We start from the raw sequence: 27,544 nt of genomic DNA on the forward strand, positions 1-27,544 counted from the left end.
CCTCCGAAGACGAGGCAAGCCTCGACGACGACGAATTTGTCGTGCCTGAGGATCCCGTCGAACAAGAGCGTTTCAAACGCAGGCTTATGGCCACGGCAAACAGCCTCAAGAAAAAGCAGCAACAGCTTAGAGCTTACCAAGACTTGCTAGCCGACAGATGGACTGAAGTCCTTGCGGCCGAAGAGTATGAACTCGAACACCCCTCCAAGAGCTACCCAAAACGCAGGCTGCTACCCCGATTAGAGGAAGAAGCACCTAAACCTACATCACCAGTGCATAATACGGCCGACCGGCCACCTCGTGGCCGCGACAAAGAGGCCTCTTGGCCCTCCACTCAAGTCGCACCCTGGTGCCGCTCAAAAGATAGAAAGACGCGAGAGAATGCGCTAGACCTACGGGATATACTGGAGGACAAGGCAAGACAAACAAGATCGATCTACGGATCGCGTGGGCGCCCCATGATACGTGGTGATAACCGTCACGCTAGATATGGCAATTCCGGCCGGGCCGAACACAGTAGACAAAGCTCATTTGAGATGCGTCGTGATATAGCCCAATACAGAGGCGCCGCACACCCACTATGCTTCACAGACGAAGTGATGGATCATCAAATCCCTGAGGGTTTCAAACCCGTAAACATTGAATCATATGACAGCGCAACAGATCCTGCAGTCTGGATCGAGGACTATCTCCTCCATATCCACATGGCCCGTGGTGATGATCTACACGCCATCAAATACCTCCCACTCAAGCTTAAAGGACCAGCTCGGCATTGGCTTAACAGCTTGCCAGCGGGTCAATTGGTTGTTGGGAAGATCTGGAAGCCGCATTCCTCGACAACTTCCAAGGCACCTATGTGCGACCACCAGACGCCGATGACCTAAGCCACATAATTCAGCAGCCAGAAGAATCGGACAGACAATTTTGGACACGGTTCCTAACCAAGAAAAATCAAATCGTCGACTGTTCGGATGTAGAGGCCCTTGCAGCCTTCAAACATAACATCCGCGACGAGTGGCTTGCCCGGCACCTAGGACAGGAAAAGCCAAAATCCATGGAAGCCCTCACAACACTCATGACCCTCTTCTGCGCGGGAGAGGATAGCTGGCTAGCTCGTAGTAACAACATGACCAAGAGCCCTGGTAATTCGGATACCAAGGACAACAACGGCAGGTCGCATAGCAACAAGCACAAGCGCCGCATTAATGGTGATAATACTAAGGATATGGCAGTCAATGTCGGATTCAGAGGCTCTAAACCCGGTCAGTGGAAAAAGCCATTCAAAAAAATACTCCGGGCCCGTCCAATTTGGACCAAATACTGGATCGCTCGTGCCAGATACACGGCACCCCCGAAAAACCAGCCAACCACACCAACAGGGATTGTTGGGTGTTCAAGCAGGCAAGCAAACTAACTGCCGAAAACAATGACAAGGGGCTGCATAGCAATGACGAGGAGGAGCCCCGGCCGCCAAACAATAGAGGACAAAAGGGCTTTCCCCCACAAGTGCGGACAGTGAACATGATATATGCAAGCCACATACCCAAACGGGAGCGGAAGCGTGCACTAAGGGACGTATATGCGATGGAGCCAGTCGCCCCAAAGTTCAATCTGTGGTCCTCCTACCTGATCACTTTTGATCGAAGGGACCACCCCACTAGCATCCGCCATGGCGGATTCGCCGCATTGGTTCTAGACCCAATCGTTGACGGATTTCACCTCACTAGAGTCCTGATGGACGGCAGCAGCAACCTGAACCTGCTTTATCAGGATACAGTGCGCAAGATGGGCATAGACCCCTCAAGGATTAAACCCACAAAGATGACCTTTAAAGGCGTCATACCAGGTGTAGAGGCCAACTGTACAGGCTCAATTACACTTGAAGTGGTCTTCGGATCACCGGATAACTTCCGAAGCGAGGAATTAATCTTCGACATAGTCCCGTTCCGCAGCGGCTATCACGCACTGCTCGGACGAACCGCATTTGCAATGTTCAATGCGGTGCCGCACTACGCATACCTCAAGCTCAAGACGCCAGGCCCTCAAGGAGTCATTACGGTCAACGGAAACACCGAACGCTCTCTCCGAATGGAGGAGCATACGGCGGCCCTCGCGGCAGAAGTACAAAGCAGCCTCTTAAGGCAATTCTCGAGTCCGGCTATTAAACGGCCGGACACCGTCAAGCGCGCCCAGAGTAACCAACCACAAGACCGCCTGGCACGTTCCGAGCACGCATAGCAATGCGGCCCCAACCCCAGCCCTCGCGAAATTGCGAAACCAGTACTACGCGTACATAATTACGCTCTGGAAATACCATGGGCATAGGGGGAGGGGCACGACCATGGCAGGCCCAGAATGCGGCTCAACCGCACCAGGGGCTCCCAATTGTGTCATTCTTCTTTTTCTCTTACTTTCAGGACTCCTTTCTCAAGAAGCCCTGTCCGGCAGTAGAATTGCCGAACACACGATGCAACAGCCAGGGAAGCAGAAAGCTACATCGAGTGTCCAGGTGGTCTCTATAACGAGCAGTATACTTGTTTTACACATCATCCCGCAGCTCACTCCCTAGAGGGCAACATGTCAAATAGTCTCGTCACATGCTTATCGCACTATTTGTATCGTTCTGCTTTTACCGCAGCCTTTTTTTGAATAAACAATGCATAGCTTTTTGCCTATTATTGCATTCCTTTTTCTATCTATATATGTTCACTTATGACATGTTGCACCCGTACGCTTTGGTACGGCCAAATACACCAGGGGCTTAAGTACCCCAAAATATGGTGTGATAAGTCCGAACACTTTCACAAGTGCGGCACCCCAAACTTATAGCATTATATGCATCGGCTCTGAATCATGTCTTTGGTCAATAGTTGGGTTTGCCCGGCTCCCATGTTTTGGTACCTTACGTTCCGTTATATCGGCTAAGGTAGCACTGGGAGAACCACTGCGATTGTGCCCCGGTTGAGCTGGGTTGAGCACCTCAGTGGAGAAAGCTAAAACTAACCGTCATGATAGGGCGAGAGCCGGTCGCTGTTCGAGAGGTCTCTTCGAGTCCCTAAAGACTTATGCCGCTTAGAGCGAGGAGTTGGCTTTGTCCGACCCGGGCGTGGATAGCGCCCCGAACTCGGTCTTCCGAATGATAGGGGCTTCGCCGAAATTTAAAATTATAGAATTCTATGGCTAAGTGAGAGTGTTCAAGCATTATAGTTCGGTTGCCTTGTTCGTTGCGTTGAGCGCCTCCCTCGAAGGACCCAAGAATGCAAAAAAGAGCGCTCAAGTTTATCCCGAACACCCCAGCACTCGTGGCATGGGGGAAGAAGCCGACGACTCGCCATCTCTCAAATTTAATAAACGGCCGCACAGAAGGTAATATTTTAAATTCACAAGCATTGCTTAGCGCATATGAACAAGTTTTCAAGCGTACAGGATAACAAATGCGAGTTTACTCAAAAATTACATTTTTGGAGCATTCACCCGCTATAAGGCGGTCACCCTTCAGGACGTTCTCATAATACATCTCGGGCTTGCGATACTCCCTGCCCGGCGGTGGAGCGTCCGTCACAAGCTTCTAAGCGTCCATCTTGCCCAGTGCACTTTAGCACGGGCAAGGGCCCTACGGGCACCTTCGATGCAGACGGAGCGCTTGACGACTTCAATCCATGGACAGGTGTCCACCAGCCGCCTCACCAGCCCGAAGTAGCTCCCAGGCATGGTTTCCTCGGGCCACAGCCGAACTATGAGGCCCTTAATGGCCCGTTTGGACACCTTATGGAGCTCGACCAGCTGCTTCAGCTGGTCGCTCAGGGGCACCAGGTGTCCGGCCTCAGCATACTGAGACCAGAACACCTTCTCCGTCGAGCTCCCTTCCTTGGCCCAGTAGAATCCAGCGGCGGCGGACACACTGCCGGGCAGATCTGCGAATGCTCCTAGAGAGCTCCGGATTTGGGTAAGTAACAAGTAATTCACTTTCACATGCTTGCTTTGCATGAAGAATGCCTTACCCGCCGCTATCTTCTTTATTGCCTCAATTTCCTGGAGGGCTTTTTGGGCTTCGGCCTTAGCGGCTTTGGCGCTCTCAAGAGCCGAGGCGAGCTCGGACTCTCGAGTCTTTGAGTCACGCTCCAAACTCTCGTGTTTTTCCATGAGAGCCTGGAGCTCTTGCCGCACCTCCGCCACCCGCGCCTCCTGCTTCTCTCGCTCGGTGCGTTCCGCGGCCGCATTGCTTTCGGCCCTGGACACCGCTTCCTTCAGGGTCGCCACCTTGTTTGTGGCCCCTGCAATTTTCAAGTTATTCCTGTTATTTTTTGCAACCACATTTTTTATATGCTCCCATAAGGTATTACTTACCTTCCTTGTCCTCGAGCTGCTTCTTGGCATGGTCGAGCTCATTCTCGGACTGCTCGAGGCTCTGCTTCAAAGCATTGACCTCCGCAGTCAGTGCATCAGAGGTCAGCAGTGCAACCTGCATTCCCATATTGACATACTTATGTTAGACTCCTACGTACATCTTTTTTAAGATCCTCAATTCGGCTTTTCTTTCCGAACACCAGACTGAGCATCAGGGGCTACTGTCTATGCGGTAATCTTTTTACATATCTTAAATACATACCTCAAAGCCTGTTAGAAGGCTGGCGCAGGCTTCAGTCAGCCTGCTCTTGGCGGACTGAACTTTCTGGATCACCACACTCATAACAGTGCGGTGCTCCTCGTCGATGGAGGCGCCATTAAGCGCCTCCAGCAAATTATTCGGTGCCTCCGGTTGGACGGAGGTCACCAGTGTCGCAGTCTCGCCCTTCTTACGAAGGGGCCGCCCGCCGGACTCCGGAACCACTGAAGGTTCCGGTGCGGAGTCCGGCCCAGGGCCGGACTTAGAGCCCCCTTTGGGGTTTGATCCCCCTTGTGCCCAGAGTCCGGGAGGTTGCCTTGCAGCGCCTCCGGGACCTCCTCCTCCTGGCTAGCCCCCTTTTGGGACCCATCTCGGCGTCATCCGCAGTGCGAGGAGAGGAGACGGCCGGAAGTGAAGTGCTATCCATGTCCGATGGCGCCAGGGAGCGGCTCGTTGAAGTGTCGAGCCCGTCCTTGGGCGGGCTGCAGGGTTATATTCGGTGTTAAGAGATTGTATGCGACAAACGAAACACCATGAGTCATTCTGGTATCCGGACACCTACGAAGTCGCTAGGTGCTTAGTCCTTGGTGGCCACTCCTCTTCATCATCGTCGGCGTTGGGGGAGTAGTCCGGAGGGAGGGTCCTTCCCTTCTTGGACCCTTCGGCCTCCCCCGTTGGGGCGGCCTTCCTTTTCTTCTCTCCCCCCGCTGGGGGAGAGGCCTCTTTTTCCTCCTCCTCGCCTTCGTGGAAGGAGTCCGCCTCGGAGGCGTCGGACGATGAGTCCGACAACACCTGGCGTCGGGAACTCTTTCGAGTTCCTGTGGCCTTCTTCTTGGCCTTCTTCTCCGGCACCACGTAAGGTGCCGGAACCAGCAGCCCCGTCAATCGGGCATCCGCTGGGTATTCTGGTAAGGGAGCCGAACAGTTAACCTGCACGGACTTCTTTTGTCAGGCCTGTCAAAGGCAAGGGAGTTTAGATCCCGCATAGAGTCAAACTATGGAAAATAAATGTCGTGTAAAGGGTAAAATAGCTTACCTCGCCGGCTTGACGCTGCGAGCTGAATCCGCGATCTTCGGTAGCGGATGCGGGAGCCTCGGCGCCCTCGAACAACACCTTCCAGGCATCTTCGTACATAGTGTCGAAGAGCCTGCTCAAGGTTTGGTGCTGTGCCGGATCAAACTCCCACAAGCTGGAGGCCCGTTGTTAGCACGGGAGGATCCGGCAGATGAGCATGACCTGGACTACGTTGACGAGCTTGATCTTCTTGCTCACAAGGTTTTGGACGCAGGTTTGGAGTCCGGTCAGCTCTTCCGTATTACCCCATGTCAGGCCCTTCTTTTTCCAGGAGGTGAGCCGTGTGGGGATGCCAGATCAGAACTCGGGGGCCGCTGCCCATTCAGGGTCACGCGGCTCGGTGATGTAGAACCACCCCGATTGCCACCCTTTGATGGATTCCACGAAGGAGCCCTCGAGCCATGTTACGTTGGGCATCTTGCCCACCATGGCGCCTCCACACTCCGCCTACTGGCCCCCCACTACCTTCAGCTTGACATTGAAGGTCTTCAGCCATAAGCCGAAGTGGGGCTTGATGCTGAGGAAGGCCTCGCACACGACGATGAACGCCGAGATGTTGAGGACGAAATTCGGGGCTAGATCGTGGAAATCCAGGCCGTAGTAGAACATGAGCCCCCGGACAAATGGGTGAAGTGGAAAACCTAGTCCGCAGAGGAAGTGCGTGAGAAACACCACCCTCTCATGGGGCCCGGGGGTGGGGATGAGCTGCCCCTTGTCGGGAAGCCGATGCGCGATGTCGCTGGACAAATATCTGGCCTTCCGCAGCCTCTTGATGTGCCCCTCCGTGACGGAGGAGGCCATCCACTTGCCTCCCACTCTGGACATGGCTGGGGAAGGTTGAGGCGAGATGTGCGGACTTGGGCGCTAGAGCTCGAGTGCGCGGAAATGGATAAGCAAAGGAGGAAGAAGGCGTAGGTAAAAAAAGGTGGATCCTTATCCCCTTATATGGACGGACGAAGCTATGCGTCCCCACCAGCCTGGTAAAACTCGCTTATCTCCCAAGCGCCATAATCAATGGCGCGGTTGGATTACCCACGCCCGTATTGATGAGAATCCCGGAATAAGGGGACACGATCTCTGCTTTGACAAGACGTGCCAAGGACACCACCTCGCTAAACGCGCTGAGGTGGGATAGTAAAAACAATTCGAATAAAGGCTTGGCCGTGGTGTGATGTCACGCCACGGAATACGTCAGCAGATTGAATATGTGTAAATATTATTCTCTCTACGGTGGTATGTGGAACTTATTTTGCAGAGCCGGACACTATCCTTGTGTTCAAAATCTTCTATGAAGTATACGGAGGAGGAACCCGCCTTGCAATGCCAAAGACAATATGCGCGCCGGACTCGTCGTCATTGAAGCCTAGTTCAGGGGCTACTGAGGGAGTCCCGGACTAGGGGGTGTCCGGATAGACGAACTATCATCTTCGGCCGGACTCCTGGACTATGAAGATACAAGATTGAAGACTTCGTCCCGTGTCTGGATGGGACTTTCCTTGGCATGGAAGGTAAGCTTGGCGATACGGATATGTAGATCTCCTACCATTGTAACTGACTCTGTGTAACCCTAGCCATCTTCGGTGCTTATATAAACTGGAGGGTTTTAGTCCGTAGGACGAACAACAAGCATACCATAGGCTAGCTTCTAGGGTTTAGCCTCTCTGATCTCGTGGTAGATCTACTCTTGTACTACCCATATCATCAATATCGATCAAGGAGGAGTAGGGTTTTACCTCCATCGAGAGGGCCCGAACCTGGGTAAAAACATCATGTCCCTTGTCTCCTGTTACCATCCGCCTAGACGCACAGTTCGGGACCCCCTACCGGAGATCCACCGGTTTTGACACCGACACCCTTTGTCCCAAATTTCTTGTCTTAGATTTGTCTAGATACGGATGTATCTAATATCTAATACTAAAATGTGACTTGATACATCCATATCTAGACAAATCTAAGACAGGAATTTTGGGACGGAGGGAGTACTTTATGAACATCAATGCTACCTTTTAAGAGGGTATATTTGCCTCAGTAACTTGTGTTATGGATATTGCATGTAATCCCTCTGCTCTCATGCCTTTGATATACTTTCTGTGCATATATGTAGTCATATATGGAGTATAATATCGAAAATCATCTTGTATTTCTGAACGGAGGTAGTAATAAAATATGGTTTCTATTTGAATTAGAACCAGGTCCACGGTGGAGATGAAGTTCTCAAAGTCATGTCGTGTGAACTGGAAGACCTGATGATGAGTTCTACTGCTAAACTATCCAGCTGTTGTGTCCTTGTCGCCACATGTCCTGAACTAGTGTTTTCCTGTAGCATTGTTGTCAGGCGTGTTCTCGAGGTTGTACTTGACCACAACAATTTCTTGGATGTGCCTTCGATTACAAAGGGTGTGGTTCTTGTAAAGCTTCCCAACAAATCTGATGCGGCATGTCTTCATCATCATGTTTATGAGTGGAAAGACCACTCTGTTAGGTTCTCCAAGGTTGACAAGATGGTGATGGTGCATGTAGACATCTCACACGAAGTCCATGGCCTAGTCAGTTATGCGGGGTTCATCCCGTAGGTTGGTGGCAAGAAATAGTCTGCAGAGTTTAGTTAGTGCAACTTTGCTTATCTATAGTAAGTAATATTGTTCAGTACTTGATTTGTGTTTGTGAACCCTGTATTGTTTATTAGTACTACCGCTTTTGGTGTGTGGTCAGTCCTGAGAACAGTCTATGTTAATGTCTGTCTACTCAATTCAGTCTTTATATTTTGAAGTATACCGATCATATTTTTTGTGAGGACGGTTTATCAATTATGGTTACACTCCAATATCTGTATGCATTGCAGGGTTTATCGCACCCACCAGGATTTCCAGTCCCATGGATGTTCGGTCCATACAATTTGTCACGACCTTTGGACTGTCCTGCTTGTGGGAGTAGGCGGGGCCCCTGCATGCCACGCATAGTTGGACGATCAATCTTCTGTTTAGTACTTCAACATAGTGATTTCCTGGTAAGGATTCACTTGTGTCACATCAAGTAAATCTTATTGATTTACTGTCTAAATCTTATTGATTTAATGTCATGTTTTCTTTCTTTTCCTGCAACTTTACGATGCAGGTTTTGCCATGTGACATTCATCATAGAATAAACCGTTTGGTTTGCTCTACGATGGCTATTTTTGCAGTTTTCACTTCTTATGTCGTGTCAGTAACGCAGGCACTGTCCATCACTTATATTACTGGAAAAAATTGGATCAGTCTGTTGTCTGAGTACAAGCTGAATCCCTATGATGAACTGCAGTTTGGTTTAACAAAAATGCCACAATTAGTCCTTCTCACGTTTAAGAGAAATGAAGAAAAAAACTGGATCACGGTCATGGATCCTAGTCATGTTAGAAAGCTGATCATAGCAGACCAGACACGATCGCCGCTGTCTCGCACAGATTGAGCACCAGCAGTTGCTCTAGCACTGACAGCGGCAGTAGCTCAGTCTTATCTAGCTGAGGATTGGGCACTGAATGCGTCAGCGGATCAGTCTGATCTACCAGAGGATCGGGCATCGACACCGGCACCTGCTCCGACACCGACACCAGCTCTACCAGGAGCACCATCTCCGGCAGCAGCAGCGGCTTCAGCACCTGCACCAACACTTGCACTTGCATCTGCTCCGGCCCGCGCAGTTGCACTGGCAACAGACTGGGCTGCAGTTCGCACTTCATATACCAAAGTCCTTACAAAAACCGACATGTCCACCTTCTTGGTAAGCATTGGCCGCCCAAGTGCTTCGTTCTTTTTTCTTTCCATGTTGTTTCACATGATTCACTGTGTTGATCTAACTATTTGGGTATGTCTTTTTGTTTGCAAACAAAGAAGTCCTAGAGCAACGAGGGAGTCGTTCAACAATCCGGGCGACCGCGGCCAAGTTTCTCTTACCATGCGCAACCTTGGTGTGAATGAACCTGCTCAATATACTGTAAGTAGAAAGGATGGTCGCATGATGATTAATGCTAAAGAATGGTCAAGGTTCAAATCTAAATCATATCTTGCGATAGGGGATGATGTCAAAATCGAACTTTCTCGGCAAGGAGAGCTGGTCCAAATCAACTTTGAAATTTTTCAGTAGCAGCACGCAACTGCCGAACTGATCTATCCTCCGAGAGATTTTGATGTAATAATCTGGCATGGTGAAACAAGTGTCCTGTGTATAAGTAGGACGACAGTATTATTTATCACATGGTATATCATTGATAGAATTGCAACTCTGATGGCTGGTTAGGAACTATCGTTCGATTTCATTCCAACAGCTGCCGTGCGTTATTCAATTTTGTGTATTCGCCTTGCGACAGCAACTAAAACCAGCACCGTACCGATCGCTTGCAATATGAAAAGCGCTGAGGTAGAACACATGGGCCCCCAAACATGTAGGGTCGGCCTGCGGCCCAAAGTCCAGAACCGTGAGCCTATCTAAGTATTATATTCTCAGCTGAACCCCATAAAAAAAGCTGAACCCCCATAATGCCCGTGCGTTGCAGAGGGAGTATATTTCTCGGCAAGGTGAGCCTGTGATATAAAAGATTTGTATATTTCTTTACAGAGGGAGTATCTCTCTATCAAAATATATATTTATGTGTAACTAGTTACTCCTGTCTTTCTACTTCCTTTCGCTGATATGTGGGGCAACCGGCAATGGGGTCAAGGTGCCATATGCACAAATTAGAGTGCACAACTTCACGGTAGACACACCCCGGTCGTAGCGCCGTAGTAATGCCCAATGAGCCGTCAAATCACAACCCACCCTTTCCAGCTTTAGCAGTAAGCTGGACGGACGAAGCGGCAATATTTCACTAGGCCTGAATCGCCTTCTCCCTCGTCTGCTTGTTCAGAGAAAACCCCCACTCGGCGATTGCATTGGGTTTTCTCATGGAGAACCAGGTATGTATTCTTCATCCATCCCCAATAAATCCAAGTCCCTTGGTCGCAGGTAATCCTAGGATGACAGCCGCCGCCGTTGATGCATTTTTCTTCCTACTGAATCTAGTGTGTTTCATTTGCAGTGCCCAAAGTGCGAGTACCCTACAGATTTCTGCACCCTCGGCGAGACGCCACACTTGTTCCTTCTCATCCTAACACAGCATTTTGAAACGCGCACAGTATGATCCTATTTTCTATCCGGGAGGGTGGGTTTTTTTTAACATGCTGTGTTCTCATATTATTTTTCCTGCTGTGTATTATTTGCTCTGCTAGAACACATGTACTCAAGATGCTCGGCCTTGCCATAACTGAATACACTAGTTTAATGGTCACAGTGAAGACAAGCCATGGATATTACTTCCGAGTTGGGTTCATGAACCAAGAAGATCGCTACTTTTTTTATGGCCGAACGTGGATAAACTTTCTCAAGTGTTACGGACTGAAAGTTGGCGCACGAATGTTGATGGAAATAGCAGAACCTAGTCTCATCTTCACTGCGATCTTCCACCCCGACGTCGTTCCAATTGTTCATCCATGTTAGTTTTGTATCTGGTTCTTGCTTGTTGGCTCGATTACTTCTTAATCCACCTATTCTGTCTAATTAATCACAATTTAACTTTAGAAGTAGCAACGAATCTCTCACGAAGATGCTACTTCTAACTAATATTTTCTTATAATTGGTGGCACATGTAGGTTTTTTTAGATTTAAGCAGTCTGCTCGTTTGTTACTCTGTAATAACTCGGCTGTTACTAATGGCACTGAAGTTGACTGGATTGACCATGGTCAGGTCAGACTTGCGCTTGGTCACAACATGATGTTTATGTCGACCTACTCAATTCCCCTTGGAGGTGAAAAGATACTTGTTCATGGGTGGTGAGGGAGTCCTGGACTAGGGGGTGTCCGGATAGCCGGACTATCATCGTCAGCCGGACTCCAAGACTATGAAGATACAAGATTGAAGACTCCGTCCCGTGTCCGGATGGGACTTTCCTTGGCGTGGAAGGCAAGCTTGGCGATACGGATATGTAGATCTCCTACCATTGTAACCGACTCTGTGTAACCCTAGCCCTCTCCGGTGTCTATATAAACCGGAGGGTTTTAGTCCATAGGACAACACAACCATTACAACAATCATACCATAGGCTAGCTTCTAGGGTTTAGCCTCCTTGATCTCGTGGTAGATCCACTCTTGTACTACCCATACCATCAATATCAATCAAGCAGGAGTAGGGTTTTACTCCATCGAGAGGGCCCGAACCTGGGTAAAAACATCGTGTCCCTTGTCTCTTGTTACCATCCGCCAAGACGCAGAGTTCGGGACCCCCTACCCGAGATCCGCCGGTTTTGACACCGACATTGGTGCTTTCATTGAGAGTTCCTCTGTGTCATCACCGATAGGCTTGATGGCTCCTTCAATTAACAACGACGCAGTCCAGGGTGAGAATTTTCTCCCCGGACAGATCTTCGTGTTCGGCGGCTTTGCACTGCGGGCCAATTCGCTTGGCCATCTAGAGCAGATCAAAAGCTACGCCCCTGGCCATCAGGTCAGGTTTGGAAGCCTAAACTTCACGGCTGACATCCACGGAGACTTGATCTTCGATGGATTCGAGCCACAGCCGAGCGTGCCGCGCTGTCACGACGGGCATGATTTAGCTTTGCCGCCGGATAGTGCCCTGGAGGCCGCACACGAGTCCCCTCTGACCCATAGTTCGGAGCAGACCGTGCAGATCAAGGACAGGTGGCTGGACACCGCCTCGGGAGCTGCAACTTCTATGGCGATGGAGCCGAATACCGACCTTGTCCCTTATAAAGCTCGTGACTCCGAGGCGCCGGACTCCTTGCTGGACTCCGAACCTCTTGCGCACCTGCCAATCGAATCCGATTGGGCGCCGATCATGGAGTTCACCGCCGCGGACATCTTTCAGCACTCACCCTTTGGCGACATCCTGAATTCGCTAAAGCATCTCTCGTTATCAGGAGAGCCCTGGCCGGACTACGGTCAGGATGGTTGGGATGCGGACAACGAAGAAATTCAAAGCCCACCCACCGCCCACTTTGTAGCCACTGTCGATGATCTAACCGACATGCTAGACTACGACTCCGAAGACATCGACGGTATGGACGAAAATGCCGGAGACGATCTAGAACCAGCGCCTACAGGGCACTGGAAGACCACCTCGTCATACGACATATACATGGTGGACACCCCAAAGGATGGGGACGGCGAAGAAGCAGCGGAGGCAGATTCTTCTAAGAAACAGCCCAAGTGCCGATGTCAGCGACGCCGCTCTAAATCCCGCCACAGCAAGAATGGAGAATCCGGCACCGGAGATAATAACACCCCAGAGACTGCTGAAGACAACCCCCTCTAGCAAGATTCAGCATAGGAGGACGGGGAAGCCAGCCCTCGAGAGAGAGCGGCAGATGAGGAGGATGAAAACTACATGCCTCCCTCCGGAGACGAGGCAAGCCTCAACGACGACGAATTTGTCGTGCCAGAGGATCCCGTCGAATAAGAGCGTTTTAAACGCAGGCTTATCTCCACGGAAAATAGCCTAAAGAAAAAGCAGCAACAGCTTCAAGCTGATCAAGACCTGTTGGCCGACAGATGGACCGAGGTCCTCGCGGCCGAAGAGTACGAACTCGAACGCCCCTCCAAGAGCTACCCAGAATGCAAGTTGCTCCCCCGACTAGAGGAGGAAGCACACAAACCTTCATCACAAGCGCACAATACGGCAGACCGACCACCCCGTGGTCGCGACAGAGAGGCATCTAGGCCCCCCATCAAGACCGTACCCCGGCACCGCTCGAAAAGTACGAAACCATGAGGGAATGCGCCGGACTTGCGGGATATATTGGAGGACAAGGCAAGACAATCCAGATCTATCTACGGATCACGTGGGCGCCCCACGACCCACGACGACTAACGTCGCACCGGATACAGCAACTCCGATCGGGCCGAACACAGCAGACAACGTTCTCTTGAGCTACGTCGTGATATTGCTCAATATAGAGGCGCCACACACCCACTATGCTTCACTGACGAAGTAATGGATCATCAAATCCCTGAAGGGTTTAAACCCGTGAACATTGAATCCTACGATGGCACAACAAACCCAGCGGTTTGGATCGAAGATTATCTCCTTCACATCCACATGGCCCGCGGCGACGATCTCCACGCCATCAAGTATCTCCCACTCAAGCTTAAAGGACCAGCTCGGCATTGGCTTAACAGCTTGCCCGCAGAGTCAATTGGGTGTTGGGAGGACCTGGAAGCCGCATTCCTCGACAACTTCCAGGGCACATACGTGCGACCACCAGACACCGATGACCTAAGCCACATAATTCAGCAGCCAGACGAATCGGCCAGACAGTTCTGGACACAGTTCTTAACAAAGAAAAATCATATCGTCGACTGTCCGGATGCATAGGCCCTCGCAGCCTTCAAACATAACATCCGCGACGAGTGGCTGGCCCGGCACCTAGGACAAGAAAAGCCGAAATCCATGGCAGACCTCACATCACTCATGACCCGCTTCTGTGCGGGAGAAGACAGCTGGCTAGCTCGCAGCAACAACCTCAGCAAAAATGCTGGCAGTCTGGATACAAAGGACCACAATGGCAGGTCGCGTCGAAACAAAAACAAACGCCGCATTAACGGCGATAACAATGAGCATACGGCAGTCAATGCTGGATTCAGAGGCTCTAAACCTGGTCAGCGGAAGAAGCCATTCAAAAGAACTACTCCGGGTCCGTCCAATTTGGACCGAATACTCGACCGCTCTTGCCAGATACATGGCACCCCCGAAAAGCCAGCTAATCACACCAACAGAGATTGTTGGGTATTCAAGCAGGTAGGCAAGTTAATTGCCGAAAACAATGACAAGGGGCTGCACAGCGACGACGAGGAGGAGACCCGGCCGCCGAACAGCAGAGGATAGAAGGGCTTCCCCCCACAAGTGCGGAAGGTAAACATGATATACGCAACCCATACCCAAGAGGGAGCGGAAGCGTGCACTTAGGGACGTATATGCGATGGAGCCAGTCGCCCCAAAGTTCAATCCATGGTCCTCTTGCCCGATCATTTTCGATCGAAGGGACCATCCTACCAGTATCCGTCATGGTGGATTCGCCGCATTGGTTTTAGACCCAATCGTCGATGGATTTCACCTCACAAGAGTCTTGATGGACGGCGGCAGCAGCCTGAACCTGCTTTATCAGGATACAGTGCGCAAGATGGGCATAGACCCCTCAAGGATTAAACCTACAAAGACGACCTTCAAAGGCGTCATACCAGGTGTTGAGGCCAATTGTACAGGCTCAGTCACACTGGAAGTGGTCTTCGGATCCCCGGATAACTTCCGAAGCGAGGAGTTAATCTTCGACATAGTCCCGTTCCGCAGCGGCTATCACGCTTTGCTCGGACGAACCGCGTTCGCAAAGTTCAACGCGGTGCCGCATTATGCATACCTCAAGCTCAAGATGCCAGGCCCTCGTGGAGTCATCACGGTCAACGGAAATACTGAACACTCCCTCCGAACGGAGGAACACACAGCGGCTCTTGCGGCAAAAGTATAGAGCAGCCTTTTAAGGCAATTTTCGAGTCCGGCCATTAAACGACCGGACATGGCCAAACGCGCCCGGAGTAACATAAACCAAGACCACCAGGCCCGTTCCGAGCACGCGTAGCAATGCGACCCCAACCCCAGCCCTTGCATGATTGCAAGACCAGCTCTTCGCGTACATCATTACGCTCTGGAGATACCATGGGCATAGGGGAGGGGCACGACCACGACAGGCCCAGAGTGCGGCTTAACCACACCATGGGCTCCCAAGTGTGTCACTCTTTTTTCTTCTTTTTTAATTTTTTCACAGGACTCCGTTCACCAGAGGCCCTGTCCGGCAGTAGATCTGCCGAACTCACGATGCAACAGCCAGGGAGGGACAAAGGCTACGACGAACACTCAGGTGGTCTCCATTACGAGCATTAAATTTGTTAAATACACCATTCCGCAGCCTACCCCTGGAGGGACACACTTCTAATAGTCCAGCCCTTGCTTACCGCATCATTTGTATCGTTCTGCACTCATGGCAGAATCTCTTGAATAAACAATGCATCACTTTTTGTTTATAATTGCATTTCCTTTTTACATATATGTTTATTCTTGACATCTTGCACCCGTACATTTTGGTACGGCCGAATACACCAGGGGCTTATGTTTCCCGCATTATGGTGTGATAAGTCCGAACACTTTCACAAGTGCGGCACCCCGAACTTATAGCATTATATGCATCGGCTCCGAATCATGTCTTGGGTCAATAGTTGGGTTTGCCCGGCTCCCATGTTTTGGTACCTTACGTTCCGTTCTGTCGGCTAAGGTAGCACTAGGAGAACCACTGTGATTGCGCCCCGGTTGAGCTGGGCGAGCGCCTCAGTGGAGAAAGCTAAAACTGACTGTCATGATAAGGCGAGAGACTGGTCGCTGTTCGAGAGGTCTTTTCGAGTCCCTAAAGACTTATGCCGCTTCGAGCGAGGAACCGGCTGTGTCCGGCCCAGGCGTGGATAGCGCCCCGAACTCGGTCTTCCGAATACTAGGGGCTTCGCCGAAATTTAAAATTATAGAATTCTATGGCTAAGTGAGAGTGTTCAAGCATTATAAGTCCGGTTGCCTTGTTCGTTGTGTTGAGCACCTCCCTAGATGGACCCAAAAATGGGAACAAGACAGCTCAAGTTTATCCCAAACACCCCAGCACTCGTGGCATGGGGGCTGAGGCCGACGACTTGCCATCTCTCAGATTTTATAAACGGCCGCACAGAAGGTAATATTTTAAATCAATAAGCATTGCTTAGCGCATATGAACAAAATTTTCAGCGCACAGGATAACACATGGCGAGTTTTTTCAATAATTACATCTCTGGGACACTCATCTGCAATCTTGCGGGCACCCTTCAGGACAGTCTTATAGTACATCTCGGGCGTACGATACTCCTTGCCCGCTGGCGACGCGTTAGTGATAAGCCTCTCCGCATCCAGTCTGCCCCAATGCACCTTTGCGCGGGCAAGGGCCCGACGGGGACCTTCAATGCAGGCGGAGCGCTTGATGACTTCCACCCAGGGGCACGCATCCAGCAGCCGCCGCACGAGGCCGAAGTAGCTCCCAGGCATGGCCTCTCCAGGCCACAACCAGACTATGAGGCCCTTCATGGCCTGCTCAACTACCTTGTGGAGTTCGACCAGCTGCTTCAGCTGGTCGCTAGGGGGCACCGGATGTCCGGCCTCAGTGTACTGAGACCAGAAGACCTTCTCTGTTGAGCTCCCCTCCTCGGCTCGGTAGAATGCGGCGGCATCAGACACACTGCGAGGCATCTGCAAACGCCCCTGGAGAGCTCCGAATTCGGGTAAGTAACAGGTAATTTACATTAACATGCTTGCTTTGCATGAAAAATGCCTTACCCGCCGCTATTTTCTTCACATCCTCAATCTCCTGGAGGGCCTTACGGGCCTCAGCCTTAGCGGCTTTGGCACTTTCAAGAGCCGAGGCAAGCTCGGACTCTCGAGTCTTCGAGTCGCGCTCCAATCTCTCATGCTTTTCCATGAGAGCCTGGAGCTCTTGCTGCACCTCCGCCACCCACGCCTCCTGCTTCTCTTGCTCCGCTCGTTCCGCGGCCGCATGGCGTTCGGCCGCGGACACGGCCTCCTTCAGGGTCGCCACCTCGTTCGTGGCCCCTGCAGTACCCACGTTATCCTTGTTATTTCTATTGCAACCAAAATCCTTTTCTGTAAGTTACAAATTTTAAAGTGGTGTTACTCACCTTCTTTGTCCTCGAGCTGCTTCTTGGCAAGGCCGAGCTCTTGCTCGGACCGCTCGAGGTCCTGCTTCAAAGCACCAACATCCGCAGTCAGTGCGGCAGAGGTCAGCAGCGCAGCCTGCAAACCCATATTGACATAATTTTTAGCACTCCTGCGTATATCTTTTTTAGATCCTCAGTCCGGATTTTCTTTCCGAACACCGAACCGAGCATCAGGGGCTACTGTCTATGCGGTATTACATTACATATTTTAAACTTCTTACCTCAAAGCCTGTTAGAAGGCTACTGCAGGCTTCGGTCAGCCCGCTCTTGGCGAGCTGAACCTTCTGAATCACCGCACTCAACAGAAAAATCATAATAATCCTGATCAGGAACACAGATAGGTGAAGTAGCAAAAGCAGGGTCAGGTCTCATCCTATCTCTAAAAGATTATTTACTCCATTTAACTAGCAACCTCTTAAGTTCATGTCTATCCTGGAAAGCAAGAATAGCTGCAGAAGATTCAGCATCAAAAAGATAACCTTCAGGAATAGCGGGCATATTTTCATCATCACTAACATCATCGTGTTCACGTTCAATAATTTCTCTTTCTCTAGACCTAGCAATTTGCTCATCAAGAAATTCACCAAGGGGCACAGTAGTATCAAGCATAGAAGTAGTTTCATCAAAAGTATCATGCATAGCAGAAGTGGCATCATCAATAACATGCGACATATCAGAATTCATAGCAGTAGTAGGTTTAGGTGTCGCAAACTTACTCATAACAGAAGGAGAATCTTGTGCAAGGCTAGATGGCAGTCCCTTACCTCCCCTCGTAGTTGAGGGCAAAATGGTAGTTCGATCATCTTTCAAGTTCTTCATAGTGTCCAGGAGATATAAATCCCAAGTGACTCAAGAATAGAGCTATGCTCCCCGGCAACGGCACCAGAAAAAGGTCTTGATAACCAATAAGTATAGGGGATTGCAACAGTTTTCGAGGGTAGAGTATTCAACCCAAATTTGTTGATTCGACACAAGGGGAGCCAAAGAATATTCTCAAGTATTAGCAGCTGAGTTGTCAATTCAAACACACCTGAAACTTAGTATCTGCAGCAAAGTGTTTAGTAGCAAAGTAATATGATAATGGTGGTAACGGTAACAAAAGTAAAGACAGCAAAAGTAATGTTTTTGGTATTTTGTAGTGATTGTAACAGTAGCAACGGAAAAGTAAATAAGCGAGAACCAGTATATGGAAAACTCGTAGGCACCGGATTAGCGATGGATAATTATGCCGGATGTGGTTCTTCATGTAACAGTCATAACATAGGGTGACACAGAACTAGCTCTAGTTCATCAATGTAATGTAGGCATGTATTCCGTATATAGTCATACGTGCTTATGGAAAAGAACTTGCATGACATCTTTTGTCCTACCCTCCCGTGGCAGCGGGGTCCTATTGGAAACTAAGGGATATTAAGGCCTCCTTTTAATAGAGAAACTGGAACAAAGCATTAGCACATAGTGAATACATGAACTCCTCAAACTATGGTCATCACCGGGAGTGGTCCCGATTATTGTCACTTCGGGGTTGCCGGATCATAACACATAGTAGGTGACTATAGACTTGCAAGATAGGATGAAGAACATACATATATTGATGAAAACATAATAGGTTCAGATCTGAAATCATGGCACTCAGGCCTTAGTGACAAGCATTAAGCATAGCAAAGTCATAGCAACATAAATCTCATAACATAATGGATACTAGGGATCAAACCCTAACAAAACTAACTCGATTACATGATAAATCTCATCCAACCCATCACTGTCCAGCAAGCCTACGATGCAATTACTCATGCACGGCGGTGAGCATCATGAAATTGGTGATGGAGGATGATTGATGATGATGACGGCGATGAATCCCCCTCTCCGGAGCCCCGAACGGACTCAGATCAGCCCTCCCGAGAGAGACTAGGGCTTGGCGGCGGCTCTGTATCGTAAAACGCGATGATTTCTTCTCTCTCATTTTTTTCTCCCCGAAAGCCAATATATGGAGTTGGAGTTAGCGTCGGAGGGCCACTAGGGGGGCCACGAGGTAGGGGGCGCGCCCCCCACCCTCGTGAACAGGGTGTGGGCCCCCTAGTCTTCATCTTTTGCGAGGATTTTTTATTGTTTTTTCTAAGGTGTTCCGTGGAGTTTCTGGTCATTCCGAGAACTTCTATTTTCTGCACATAAAACAACACCATGGCAATTCTGCTGAAAACAGCGTCAGTCCGGGTTAGTTCCATTCAAATCATACAAGTTAGAGTCCAAAACAAGGGCAAAAGTGTTTGGAAAAGTAGATACGACGGAGACGTATCAACGTTCCGGTAGGTCAGTCGCCCTATATCTTTGACTTGCACACACACATAATTTCGATGGCTCTTTTCATCGATCTCGCACCCACCCACTTGATCCTCTCTTCGATTGTATCGATATCTATGACCCCTCCCTCTCTTCTCGTGGATCGCCCGGCCCTCTATATATGATATGGATAGGCCTCCATTTCACACACATTGCATGCAAAATTTTGTTTGAGATGTCATCGACACATATTCTCACAAATACATTTACAAAATCACACCCCCCCCCAACAAAAAAACTCACGAACACACACGCCATCTGTCTAGGTTTGTATCTCTCTCACACACACCCACGTAGGTGGGGGACGTGCACGAAGAGAAGAGGTGCACGCATGGCGCACGTACTCCCATCTCTTTCCCAACCACACCTGCGCGGGTACACGGTGGATCTCATTTCTGTACAAATAGGTAGCCCACGTGGTAATTTGACACATGTACTGGTTGTCCACCTGACGGAGGGAGGATCGTCTACCATGGGTGAACAAACAAATTGCGACTTGACGCGTTATGTTAAAAAAAGAGGCAAACCATGTAGGGCCTACCTTAGAGGCAAGGCTCTATACAGTGGAGTACTTTTGATGTGTCCCGTCAACTCGCAGAATGAGGAGAAGCTTGCTTAGTATGCCGTCTCCCCCTCCCACGGGCGCGGTGGCTCGCAGGATGAGGTGAAGTTTATTTACTAGTACTGTACGCCTTATGCCCTCTCCCTCGCCCACGCGCGTGGTGGCTCACAGGACGAGGAGAAAATTTTACTACTCCCTCCGTTTACTCCTCGTCCCTACCTTGATTATATATGTCCTTTAGTAGATTTCAATATGAACTACTAGTACATATTCCAAACACTGATGTATATAGACGTATTTTAGAGTGTAGATTAACTCATTTTGCTTCGTGTGTAGTCCATATTGAAATGGACGTAATAGTACGCATTCTCCCTCGCCCCTCGACCCTCACCCACGTGGTGGATGTGGAGAAATTCATTCCGTCTCGTATAGCCAGAATAATATATACTGCAGTACCGTTATTACTCGGCTTCCCGAAGAGGCGAAGAGCCAATCGCAAGGTTAATATTTTGGAGATTCCAAGCGCAAGGTATATAGGAGAACGAGTAGTAGGTGCCACGTCATTTGTAAATAATTTTTTTTCTTCTGTGACACATACACAATATAATAGGTTCATATGGAGAGAAAAGGAATCCGCTCCACTATATACATAGTCAGGACGGGCCAGCCTACACGGTTGCTTGCTGGGGTTGCTCTCTTCACAGTCTCTCGCACAAAACCACTGTGGCCACATCTCTAACATCCCGGCGGATCACGTCCGCAGGGGAAGGGGTGGATGCTTAGGGTAGATGTGGTAGCCGTCGCTGACGGTGAAAACCCATTGTCGGCACGTTCCGATCAGGGGTCCCCACTGTTTTCTCTCACAAAGCCTGTGAGGTTGCCTTCGTCCCTTGCTCACTGCCGGGACGTTGGCAGTTTCCGCCTCCCGCTGCGCTCCTCAAGGTTGAGCTACGTCCCGACATCCCTCAGGTACAACTCCCTTTGCAGCCGGCTTGCACCACTGCTCCAGCTGCCCACATCACTCCATGTGGATATTTCTCTACTTCTTTGCCCCGCACATACCTCTACTGGCTTCTAGGTACTGTATTTGTGATGAGTTTATGTCTCATCAACTAGTCCCAGTAATCTTATTCTAATCACGCTTCTTCAATTTCTTTGCCATAGGGATGCTCATCTCAATTTTGGTGAAACTGCACAAAATGATCCAATGGTCAAAGGGTTGCATACTTCATTTCTTGGGAAGATCCAATGTTGCCATCAAATTAAAGCCTGGTTAGGGTTTACGGTTCAAGGGCTAGGGACTGCATGGATCATTTTTTCTTTAGTTGTCTCTGTTCCAAAATAAGTGTCAACTTTACTAATAGTACAACTTTGTACTAAAGCTTGCATAAAGTTGAGACACTTATTTTGGAACAGATGGAGTACATATTGGCTATGATTTGTCAATCATTGAGATGCAATAGCATGCATGTTACTCTCCTTTGTATTTGATGAAATGTTGCAATGGGCAACATTGGACGCAAGATACATGAAACAGAAGCTGGAAGCTTCATAGCATGTACAAATTTATCTCGCTGATAAATTACAGTACGTACTATACTAGTACTATGTAAAGAGCTAGGTGTCACACGGTGTCCAGAAAATATGGTGATAGTGTGAGGTGGGCCATGTAGTCACTGAGCCTGCGTGTTTTCACTGCTATCGCACTCCTCCACTATAAGAATGGTGAAAATTGTAATCTAGTAGTTGTACCTCCTTTCGTCGAAAGCATGGGACATCCAGTAGTCCTACCACCTCGGTAATAATGACCAATGAGTTGTCAAATAACATAGACCCAACAGTAAGTTGGATGGACGAAGCAACCATCACTCTTGAATCTGCTTCTCCCTTTAACATAGGTGCCAGTGAGAGGTCGTGTCCACTCTGCCCGGGCATGAATGTGGCACCGATTTTTTGGAGCGGTGCTGACCGTTTCGGGCGGGAAGCGCACGCGGGCGATGGAGGGGCTTTGGGTGGGCCAGGCTGGTCAGGAGCGGGCATGGTAGCTGTCCGCCTGTCCCGACCGGATGCCTGGAAATGAGAGGATGCACCAACTCTCGCGGCTAAATCATACACTACACACCATCTCTCTGTAGGAGTAGGTCGATCTGTCGCTCTCTCTAGCACACACATGTTGTTAAAGCCACAGGAAGTGAGATACAAATGGAGTACGTACAACATGCACACGCACACACATGTTCATAGAATAGGAAAATCGTGCGAGTGCAAAGCCACAGGAAGTGAGATACAAATGGAGTACGTACAAGAAGAGAAGAGGTGACGAATATTCCATCAAATATAGACTGAGGAGTAGTACTCCCTCCGTCTATGTGTTAAGTCATCTTACGGAAATCAGATATTCCCAAAATGTTTATGCGTCGTCCATTAACTTCGCATCTCAGTCCCCTCCTGGCCTCGTTGCTAGCGAGCGTTGTTACTTAGGGAGCATTTGGATCCTTAGCAAGAACAGTTTATAGCCTAGCCGGTCAAGGTTAGGCATTTGGAACTGTTAAAATATGTTAGCTTTTGTGGGCCAGCTAGCTTGGGTGGGCTAGAAAAACCTTGCTAGCTCAGGAGAGCTAGATCGGCTCGCTTCCGACGGCAAACTTCGCGTAGTAGTAACATAGACTAGTAACATATGCATGTTACTAGTCCAAGTTACTCACCACAATGACCAACCTAAGAAATGTAACCAAACGCTCCTTACGCTGCCTTGTTATTTCCCCCGAAAACCCAATGCATGGAGCGCAACTACGCGTTGATCAGTCAAGAAATCAAAGTCTGCTTGCATGTGAGTTAATACGTGGCCCTGCATGGTAGCTAAAACGACATCCCTTAGTTGTTTGGATTAATTGTTGCGTTTAGAGACAGAAATCAGGGCTTTGATTGGAGGAAGGACCGGTCAAGTTTCTCCTTCTCCTCCAATCTGCTTGGACCTTGGTCCCGCTGCACCTTCTAACGTGACTTTATTACACCTAGAAGGAGGGAGTAGTACGAGATACGCTGGCACACTGACTTAGGTCAAATACAAGTGCCCAAAATTGTGTGCATGTCATAATAAGGATTCACTTAAAATAGTACATGAGCGAACAGAGGGATCAATTGGTCAGTGTTGACGAGCAGTATCGAGATGTGTGAGGTAAGATACACCACTGGCACTTTTAATTTTTCTTATTAATTTGTTTGTTTCACCCTCTGACTGGTGGGACCCAACATACTACGTGGAGAGAGGTAAGGTGACTAAGGCTGCATTATTTTTGTACTACCAACACTGCCTTGAATCCCAAAACACCTTAGACTAGTCACAATGGATAGTAACTTAGACTAGTAACATGCATATGTTACTAGGCCATGTTACTACCTCTATAGTGGGGAGTATCATGCAACACTTCATTCATTAGAATGTAGACTCATTTTGTCTTGGTATGTGTGATGTTACAATAACTAGATATGTTACCACATGACTCTCTTTCCTCATTAATTACTCGCCACATCATCTATTTTGCCTAAAGATGTGTGACATTACCACCTACTATGGATAGTCTTACCACCAAAGCCACATGACACAATTATGATTTAAATCCCAATGACTCCCACGCAAAAAAAACACAACATTCTTGTCACACGAATGCAGGAATTTATAAAAGGTTATTTTCCTCTCGTTGGATATAACAGGAGGGTTGTGTAGCTGGTTAGCCTGTTCGCTCATCAAACTTGTGGTCTCGGGTTTGATAACTACACTTGAGCATCATTTTGTTTTTGTTCGACTTCTTTCTTCCACCCAATGATAGGTAGACCCCGCATGACATAGAGAGAAAGTGATAGTGGGTGGTGAAAGGAGGATTATTTGACTGGTCAAAATGGATGGATACGGAGCTATACGATCTCGTAGTGACCGTATAATCACCTCATCACGTATAAGCTGCAGCTTCGGCGCTTGTTTTCTAGGGTTTGCACTCTTCACACTCTCTCTCCAGTATATATATATATATATATATATATATATATATATATATATATATATATATATATATACACACGCTGGAGCCTCGGTGCTTGTAGTTGCTCTCTTCACACTCTCTCACCCTCACCAAATATAAACAAGACTTCGTTGGCCTCTCTCTCTCTCCCCTCACTGCTGGTCAAAGCCGATATCGAAAATCATGTCCACGTGTTTTGAGAGAGAGAGGTGTTGATAAAAACAAAATACAGACATAATAGCATCATACTTATTATTATAACAGCAATAAACTTTATTATTAAACTTTATCATGTAACTTTATCATATAACTTCTCATGAACAAGTAACAATTCATCACAATATCGAAGTAAAAGCATAAACTCTATTGAAAACCAACAAACTATGTTCTCAGTCAACTTTGCAACTACAATTCATCATATTTTCAGGAAGGGTCTCGTCTCAGAGCCTTTTTGCAAGTCCACATGCTTAACCATCATTTAATCTTCTATGATTGATAACAGTCACCATATACACATGAGCAAAAAGTTTCAACCGGCCACATAGAAAGATAAGGGCTTATAATTTCGCCTCCCAACTCATTCACCACAAGGGTGATGTCAACAATAATAACTCATGTTCACTCATATCCAACTGGGTATATGTGCCTATATCTTTCCCCACCACATGATGCTTGTAAAAAGATAAAATAAAAAGGAATATGGAAGAATACTTTGATTCTTGCATGAAAAGTAACTACATAAAGTAAACGATAGGCTCTTCGCAGAGGGAAGCAGAGGTTGTCATGTGCTTTCTGGTTTGTATGCTCAGTCTCTTAATGCAAAAGAATGTCATGTTATATTGCCCCTTATGATAGCAACCTTTATTATGTAGTTTGTCACTTTTATTACTTTGCCATCACAAGTTTGTACAACGCTCAATTTTCTCTTACACTAAATGATCAAACACATTTAGAAGCAATTTTTATTGCCTTTTTGCACCGATGACAACTTACTTGAAGGATCTTGCTCAATCCATAGGTAGGTATGGTCGACTCTGAAAACATGAGTTTCAGTTTAAGGTTTGTGGATCCAAAAGTAGTATCTTTAATTAGTGCGGATTTTTGGCTAGCAAATATATTGAGCAAGCACCACATGTTGAAGGATCTATGACAATATAACTTCTATGTGAATATGAACAAACATAAACCATTACATTGTCTTCCTTGTCCAACGTCAACAATTTTGGCATATAATATTTAATGGGGGCTCACAATCATAAAAGATGTCCAAGATAGTGTATTTGCATGTGAATCTTCTCTTCCGTTATTAATTCTTTCATGAATTGCATCATTGACCAATGCTATGTTTGTCAATTTTCAACAAATTTTACCACTTGTACTTTTCCTTATGTGATGTCATTACTTACCATAAGATTAGCATATGATCTTTTTCATTATTTTCTTTATTTTGTTTGAAGCATAAAAGTAAAGAAGCAAAACTCAAACTAAACTTTATTATATAATTCTCACTCGATTACTTAGATAGATAGATCACGAAACAAACAGTCGAAAATAGATCGTGCTAAACTTTTTATTCAACAAGTTCATGAGATAACTAAAGATCGAACTAAAATAGGTAAAGGTAATAAAAATGATGGTGATACGATACCGGGGCATCACCACCAAGCTTGGAAAAAGCCAAGGGGAGTGCCCATACCCATGTACTCAACCCTCCTTTGGCGGGGAAGATGTTGGTGGTGGTGATGAGGAAGTAGCGAGCTTATCCTTCGGCTTCCAAGGCAGCGGCTCACCATCATAAGAGGAAGCATGAATCCCCTGAGTCCTGCAAATGGCAGCTAAATTCATACCTTTAAATCTTGCTTCATACATGGAAAGTTGATTTTGAAGATCATAGATTTGCCTTTGCAGAAAATTGATTTGCTCGTTGAGGGTGAAGACGATGTCCTTCATAGATAGGCCATCCACCCTGTGATCATGGGTAAATTCCGTAATCATGAGGTGACTGGCGCTGAGTCCACGCTCCACCATCCCTTGGCACTTGAAGACCTCCTTCTTCATCGCCTCGAGCCTGGCCTCCATGGTTCCTAGATGTGGAGCACCCCCTCACGCATCTCAATGGCTTGAGGGTGCTTCATCACCTCCGACAAGTAGGGATTGATCACCCTCTCAAAGAACTTGTCCTTGTAGGAGCTTGGTGCGGCCATGGTGATCTAGATCTGTCAGGAAAACATCACGAAACAAGAAAAGAAGGTTTCTCTGTGATATGGTGGCGAATACGTCCTGGGGGTATATAAAGATTTTTTATCTTGGGAAACAAGCAAACGGAAGGAAAACGGAGTCGAGAAGCTTCCCAAGGGGAGCACAACCTACCAGGGCATGCCAGGAGGGGCAGACGCGCCCTGGTGCATTGTGCCCACCTCGGTTGCCTTCCTGGTTGTTTCTTATTTTCCTAATTATTCTAAGATTCCAAAACTGACAGAAAAATATTTTTGTGGATTTTTCGGAGTCCGTTTACTTACCGTATCACATACCTACTTTTTTAGGATTCTGTAGTGTTCTGGAAGGTTTCTTTTATGTGTTGCTCGGGTGTCATGGTTTGGATAATATTGGTTTCAACATTAATAGGCGTACCTGAGATATAGTGTCTAATTCTTTGCAGATTAACCACCTTTGGATTAGTGACTTCGGCATTATTGATCTTACTGGCTCCAGAACAATAAACCTCCTCGATAATATAAGGTCCTTCCCATTAGGAAAGAAGTTTTCCTGCAAAGAATCTAAAACGAGAGTTGTACAAAAGAACATGTTCACCAACTTTGAATTCCCACTTTTGGATTCTTTTATCATGCCACCTTTTAACTTAATAGTTTGGCATTTTCATAAGCTTGGGTTCTCCATTCATCTAGTGAGATAATATCAATAAACTCTTTTCACCGACAAGTTTGAAGTCATAATTGAGTTATTTGGTTGCCCAATATGTTTTATGTTCTAACTTAAGAGGCAAATGACAAGCCTTTTCATAAGCCATTTTATATGGCGACATACCCATAGGATTTTTATAAGTTGTTCTGTAGGCCAAAAGTGCATCATCTAATTTCTTAGACCAATTCTTTCGGGACCT

The sequence above is a fragment of the Triticum aestivum genome, chromosome 1B, assembly GCF_018294505.1.
Source record: "Triticum aestivum cultivar Chinese Spring chromosome 1B, IWGSC CS RefSeq v2.1, whole genome shotgun sequence".
Lineage (NCBI taxonomy): Eukaryota > Viridiplantae > Streptophyta > Magnoliopsida > Poales > Poaceae > Triticum > Triticum aestivum.